This window comes from Octodon degus, unplaced genomic scaffold (assembly GCF_000260255.1).
Source record: "Octodon degus isolate 3935 unplaced genomic scaffold, OctDeg1.0 scaffold00022, whole genome shotgun sequence".
Classification (NCBI taxonomy): domain Eukaryota; kingdom Metazoa; phylum Chordata; class Mammalia; order Rodentia; family Octodontidae; genus Octodon; species Octodon degus.
This window is the reverse complement of record NW_004524598.1, coordinates 17620662-17628737: the sequence shown is the minus strand read 5'-3', so window position 1 is coordinate 17628737 and position 8076 is coordinate 17620662.

Genomic DNA, 8076 nt, shown 5'->3' with positions numbered 1-8076 from the left:
CACATCTTGTACAGCAATTAACCACTAGGAAGAATGTATGCAATGTGTTAATTATTGAAACTGTCCCTCTAATTTGATTTGAAACTGTCTCATTGCTATTTGTTTCTCAATATAATTATGGAAAAATAATACATTAATTTTGCATTGAGAAGTCTTCTGCAGCTCTAATGAGTTTATCTTTATAAATGATTCATAGCTTTTTTTCTTATACTTTTTATTGATTTTCTCCTTGTGTTGGACTTCTGGGACTGTCTACAGCATGTCTTAAAGAATTTGTTTTCTGGTCATGAGCATTTAGGATTTAATGTATCACTGACTTATATGGTAAATTTTTTACTAACATTTGAAACATTTTATACTCTTTCAGTTTTTTTAATGATGTTTATGCTGTCTTGATTTTACTTTAATTCCAATTAATCTTATATTAGCTTCTTTGCTTCATTTGTCATCTGTTATGTTCTTTTGTTGGTTTCTAGGCTTCTCTGTTGTCATCAGCCTTGTATTGATTCTGACACTATTCTCACATTAATCACTTGCACTGATCCTATTTCCAATAGAATTTTTAATCTACTGGATTTATATTTAGTACATTTTGTGGACTCAAAATCTTTGTTAAAACAGTCATTTGTAGTTTTCTCTGACTCATCTGGTTTTTTCTTGGTATCTTCAATATAGTTCCTAGCTGTTTTGTATCTAAATTTTATTATCAGCTTATTTATATTTTCAGTTAGCTTGCCAACTACAGTATTGAATTGTTTCTAATCTCCTCTTTAATATCCTTGTATAATTCACATGTGTGGCTTTGAATTTTCCTCATGCCTCTGGGGTCAGTTTTAAGATAGAGTTTGGAGAGATATTTTATTGCCTTGTCTTTTCATGTTTTTTTTTTTTTTTTTGTTTTTTATTGTGTGCTTAGTAAGGTATGTAGGTCAGAGTACAAGGCTTTGTTCCTAAAATACTTAATTTTTAGTTTAACTCCACTACTTTTTACTACCTCCATTAATTTTATTGGGGGAAATTCAGTATAAATGATCCAACACCCAGGTCTCCAGGAACAAGCTAGAATGAACCGCAGTACTGGTAAAGATACAAAAACAGTCTAGATATTAACATGCAGACAAAATGTACTGACAGTTAAAACTATACCACCCTGGCAATAGCAATTAATGCAACAATAGCAATAGTGTAAAATGCAAACTGGTATTGACACACCATAAGTACCAGTAATATATTATCCTTTACCATAGAAAAAGGAACTTTTACTATTGTATAAATATTAAAATAAGCAAAATACTGACATACAGTTAACACCTACTCAATGTAACAGCTGAACTTCTACTAACAATCAACAGTCATAGCACAAAGTTAACTTAGTATATAAAATCAGCAACACGTAAGGATTATATTCACGATAGAGTAGATGAAAAAAAGCAAAATGAAAGGATTGTTTTGAAAAATTAAGAAACAGAAAATTAAAATGTTGCAGATACCTGAATTAGACAGAAATAGTATCTGCAATCACACAGGGCTGGGCTCTCAAAGAGCCAGTATAGAAGATACCTTGCAACTGTGGAAAAGACATGCACTTCTTCTGTGGGCTAAGCCTCAAGGCAAAAGATGAAAACAAATGCAGCCACACACCTCCCTAGGGACAGACATAAAGGGCTGATATTTTAATAGGTATCAATCCCGCTGAGGACTGCCGTGCTGAGAGGGTGATTGAGACTCGGCATGATGGCAAGTGTCTATGATTCCCGGATCTTGGGAGGCTGTAAACAGGTGGATCACTATGAGTCCAATCTAGTGGTGAGACCCTGAACCCCTGTAGACTGTTTCCTAAAAATTAAAAAGAAAGAAAGAAAGAAAGAAAGAAAGAAAGAAAGAAAGAAAGAAAGAAAGAAAAATCCCATTGAGGAAGCCAGGAAGAGTCACCAACCCAACACCCTACAGGAAAAACCCCTACTCTGTATTCCTGCCTGCCTGCCAGGTAAATTTCTTCCCCATCTGATCCACATTCAATCAATTTACCTGAGAAGTTATACTTGTAATCTTATTGGTTGACCATAGTTTTGTCCCACCTCATACCCACTTTGTGAGTTCCAGTGTTTCCCACCTTGGGTCTGCCTCGCCTCATGGATTTACTCTATAAAACTCCCGCAGAAGCAAGGGTCTGCCCCTCTCTTAGACAGAACTTTTCTTTCCACCAATAAACATATTCTGCTCTTAACCTCTGTTGATTTTAAAATTCATTTTTTAGTTTTAGTTAACACAAATTCATCTCAGGTATCTCTCAGGTTACGAGCTTCATTCTTAATATCAAGAAGGAGGAAAGAAAAGTGAGATAACAAATCCTATTAAGGAGTAAAAGCAAATTAGTAGAATTATATAAAGACAACAGAAAAGAAAAAATCCAGAAGGATAAAAAGAATCCTAAAAAATTAAACAGAAAAAAAGAAGAAAAATATGGAAGAAAAAAGAACAAAACCTAAGCCATCAAAATAAAGTGTATTAGAAAGAGAAAAATGAGTCAAAAACATGAAATTTACATTTCTTGTTATCTAGGTCTTGCTTTCTCTTGGTCTTACCTATCTAGTAGAAAGTATAAAAATGAAGTATAAAAAATAAAGCCATATTAATATGCTGAGCTGTAAGGAGCTCAGGTCAACAACTTCTGACATTGCCAGTCTTACGGAAAACCCACTACCATTATGGACTACTGGACTATATTGGAATATTTTGCTGAATTCACAGGCCTACAATATTTAAAGGACAATGGAATACCCTTCATTGATAAAACTAAATGAGAAATGGGGATACAAATGAATGACCATTTTATATCTGTGTGTTCAAAATAGTTCGTATAGATATACAGCTACTTTCTCTTAATCCAATGAATAGAGAGATTTGTAGTAATAGTGTTTGTGGACAGGATATCATGTCTGCATCTTGTACAATGAATAACCACTAAGACAACAATATGCAGTGTATTAACTATTGAAACTATGCTACTCATCAGATCTGAAACTGTTTCATGGCTATTTGTTTCTCAATAAAATTATTTTTTATAAAATCCCATGTACCAAAATAAATAAATAAATAAAAATGAATTAGTTGCTTTCTTCCAGGGTCTGCAATTTAAAATACAGTGAGTCACAGTCTTTCCTCTCGACTTTATGACCTGTGGGATTCTGGGATCACCCCTTGTTCAGGAACTCCTCTGTCTTTCTAACTCAGGCTGTGGCAACCATTAAAGGAAAGGCATGTCCTTACCCTGGTAGGTGGGGAAGGCAGGCAGGCATCTGACCTGTGCTGGTCATGGGCAGCAAGGTGAACGCTGAAGAAGTCCAGGGTACTTAATGCCATCATTTCAGGCTCAGACACCTAGGAGGCCACACAATCCGAATCTAGCTTCTCACCATGAATGGGTGGATTTTGCTCTTCCTGCCTGCCTCCTCCTTGTCTTCATCTTCCTCCTGTTTTTGTTTATCTCACAGTCACTATTGTAAGATAACACTGAGTACCCTGAATTGAAGTTGTGCTGTAGGTTTGCTGTGCCTTGGTCTGAAATAACCCTTTCTGGAGATGACTGCTGATTAAATACGGCAGGTGCTGTCCTGGATTCTTTTTCCAACTCTGCCTTCAAAGCAAAAAGAGTTGCTTAGGAATAAACCCCATGACGTGTTTGCCGTTTCCAATGGCCGCGGCCTTTTCTTGGTGCCAGTGCTGCTCCGCTATCTGCTTTTTCTCCCTGAAGCCCCTGATGCTGTGAAGAGGGGTTACTCTCCATGGTGACATAGGGGAAAGAAACCCCCAACCTGAAAGGTATCTGTGACCATAGCCCAGATAAATAACCAAAGAATAAATTTTAGGAACAATGGAGGTTGAGAGCAAAATATATTCATCGAAGGTAAGAAAGCTTCCATCTGAGAGAGGGACAGAAGAGGATGTGACTGGGTTGCCTAGGAGCTTTTCTTTTCTAGGGGTTTTTATAGAGCAAATTCACAAAGTGAAGTAGGTCCAAAGTGGGAAACGTGGAAGTTCACAAGGTGGGCATGGAGTGGACAAAACTATGGTCAACTAATAAGATTGAAAGTACAACTCCTCAGGGAAAGTTAAGTAAATCACTACCACTTGGAGGGTGCAGCCTGTCTCACTGCCTATAGTATTTCTATCTAACTCAGCTGCCTGCAACACCTGGAGTCAAGACTGGAGTCAAGACTGGAGTCAAGACTGGAGTCCGGCCTACATTATTCTCTTCTCTGCACTGTGCTTCATTTCTGCAGCTTCTCTACAGTTTCTAATTTTCCTGTCAGCTGCCTCCTAGTTCCTGATGATCTACTTCTTATTCTCTCTTCACCAACGCGGTGTTTGGACTTCAGGCTCTATTTTACTACTAATCTCCACCGTGTTTGTTCTCCTCTCCTGATTTCTGAAGTTAGTTTAAAAGCCACCTCCCTATCAAAGCTGTTTTGATCCTCCCAGTGCTCTAATCTTTGTCTCTTTTAAAGATCAAAGTTCTAAGAATGACATCAATATATATTTAACATTTCAAAACTGTGAGAAAAAGGGCTGAATCAAAGAGCTAGAATGCATTTTTAATTCCCAAAAATAAAAAGCTAAAGGGAAAATGACCAGCCATTAATACAGCCTGCAAATAACCTGAGAGTTAAATATGTTTTGGATTCTGCACTAAATGATTACAGCTTCCTAAAAAGTACATCAATAGAAATAAGGGGTTTTCAAGCCAGGAGCAGTGAGCCTTTCTGTGAACAACAGCTACTGCTAGAAGTGATGGTCTTGGCTACTGGTAAGGTCATCCAACTGCACTGCACTGTGGTTCCTCCTGATCTATGGATACTGAGAGCTTTTTCACTGAAATTAATACCAGAAAATATAGTGCAGTAAGGGGAAAAATAAGTGAATAAAGTAATAGATCATTGCATGAAGAGATGTCCATTATATTTAGTATTTTTCTTTAGAAAGAGTTCTTGGAGTTAAACTTTTTTATTATAATTTGTTCACTAATATATTTTAAAATGTTACATTTTAGCCATGTCTGATCCAAAACATGCTAATAAAATTAATGGTAAACTGCTTCTTTGAGTTCTCTGGGCTTAAATATGAGGGATGATTTCTGCCTTCCATCCATTCCTATAAATATGGAACTGCAGGCAAGCATCACAAGCCTACATCTCTGAGAGACAGATAAAGGCATAATCAATGCAAGAAACTTCAGGCAGCTCTCATTCAGGATGTTCTGCCCAGTTCATGGTACCAACCCCATTTCCAAGTTATGTGGCTCCTTTTGAAGTTTTCCCTGCAGTTTTCCCATAAGTTTCTTAATCTTGAGTACAAAAAGATAGTAACATAAACAAAACAGAGGTATTGACTGGGATTCAGTAAACAAGCTCCTTGCTTGCATATGAATGTAAAAAGAGGCAAGTCAACATGTGATCTTCCATTATTAATAGAGCTATTCCTGGAAAGGTTGAGAGGAAGTGAATCAACATGAAAATCTACACTGGTAATCAGTGTACAAAAGCTGCCCCAAACATCATGGAATTATTTTTCTCTTAATGTTTTCCACTTCTTAAGCTCACTTGTTAACATTGGACTAGTATGTATCTTGAATATTAATGTGTCCTCTTACCCTAGTGACGCTAATGTGAGGATAACCCACTTTTCCAACTTATAAATGTTAACCCTTAAGCAAATCATGCAGACCATCTTGTTGTGCATTATTACACAATTACACTCAAGCCTTACATGCACTGGAACTCTGTACCATTGTTATTATTCTTCACTGAAGTTCCCAACTCAATACTCTTCTACTTTTCCTATTTTTGAGCATTTCATAATTTATTTTATCTGCAGTATTCCAAAAACCTATTTCAAACACTTGAGACCCTTCTCCTGTGGCTACTGCTATACACAAACATTCATGGTTCACATTTACCTTACTGATTTTCAATTCCAAAACAGATAACTGAAAAAAAAGATCTGTCATTTTTGCTTCAAACTGTATTTGCTTTATATTTGCACTTTGTGACCTGTGTGCTTGGTTTCACCTAAATTTTTCAGTAAAAAGTCACTTTCTCGTGCACCTTTCTCAATTTTCAACCAAAATGATATATTCCTGAAAGTTATACTAACAGAAACATACACATTAATCTAAACCAAATACAATTTTTATTTTATAAAATGTTAAACCTTTTATGTGAAAGTCCTGTGTACTTCTCAGGATTACCACTCATCATTCACTAATGTTATTAGTGACTTTGGCTACACCAAAAACCTCTATCATCACTTTTCAATGGCAAGCCCAAAAACAGACAAAAGTTTGTAAGGGCAAAAATAAAAGGAAAAAATAAAGTTGTTACGATATGAAAAAAATATAATGAGGCAGCTTCAGATTACTTCGAAAGGTAATTAACACAAACTCAACAAGAAGACAGACATAGAGAACATACAGAAACAATTACTTTTAAATCACAGAGCACTCTCAGATGGATTGGCAGAGTTGAATGCAGTAACCCCTTTCTGCTGTAAAAGCATGACTGTTTTAAGGAGATCCATAGGCTGGTGATTTGTTTTACTCTTGGATGAGACATCCCCTCAGGAACAGCTTCTTGAGACCCTCAGTGTTTGAGCTACTACAGTGCACTGCTGTTTTGACAGACACAGCTGTTTGTGTAAATGTTCTTCCCAGATGAAATGAAGGCTTTCTATTCCTATGTTCCTGAGTGATTTTATCAGGAATCGGTGTTGGATTTCATCAAATGCCTTTCGCATCTAATGACACGACCATGTGTTTTCTGTCCTTTTTCAGTTAATGTGGTATAATCCATTTATTGATTTGTGTATGTTGAACCATCCCTGCATTCCTGATATGAATATTATTTGGTCATGGTCTATAACCTTCCTTTATCTGTATTATTTTTGACAAAGGGGCAAATTCCTTTTCTGGAGGAAAAAGAGCCTCATTAATAAATGGATCTGGGAAAACTGGCTTTCTACAGACTGAAGATTACGCTTTGATTCATATCCCTCACCATGCCTTCAACTAAAGTAGAAATTTACCAAGACCTAAGTAGTAAAACTGAAACACTAAATCTGCTGGGACACAGAGTGCATAAAATAGTTGAAGGAATTGGTGCTCACAGGACTTTATGAATAAAACCCCAATCACACAAGAAACATTACAAAGAATCACCAACAGGCATCACCTAATATTAAAAAGCTTTTGCACAGGAAAAAGACACCTCCAACAGAGGGAAAAAGTAAAGCACAAAGTGAGGAAAAAATTACTAAAGAACTAATATCTAGAATATTTCATGAACTAAGTCAGACTCATCAAATTTAAAGGTCCAGTCCAAAAATAGGCATCTGAATTGAATATACACTTCTCAAATAAAGAAGTACAGCAACAAATAATTCAAGACTTCTATAGGTAAATGGAAGCAACTGGAGATCATACTTATAAGTGAAAGAAATCAAACTCATATGTGTAAACATCTTATAGTCTCCCTAGTACTACTAATTCCTATTGGTTCATTGAGAGGAACAGTTAATGACTAAGTTTTTGATCAGTTTTGCATGACTATATCTGGTAATCTGAACACATTTGAAGGTAACAGTATACAACATAAGAATCATTGTTAATTTCCTGTCATATTGTTTTAAAATTAAAAACCATTTTCATTTTTTATTCTCTTTAGAAATATGTGGAAGATATGCTCAGCATCACTGATCATTTGAAAAATTCAAATTAAAAGACAACTGAGATTCCATCTCACCCCAGAAAAAATACCTATCATCAAGAAATCAATTAGAAATGCTGGCAAGATTGTGAGGAAAAGTAATTCTTCTATACTGTTGGGCGAAGTGTAAATTGGTAAAACCACGATGGAAGTTAGCATGGAGATTTCTCAAAATCTAAAACTAGAGATTCGGGCTGGAGAGATGGCTCAGTGGTCTGAAGCACCTACTTAGAACAAGCTTAGCAAAAGCATCAGGGACCGCGGTTCAATCCCCCAGCACCACATGCCAGCCAGCCCTGCCCCCTGGTGGGCTGAG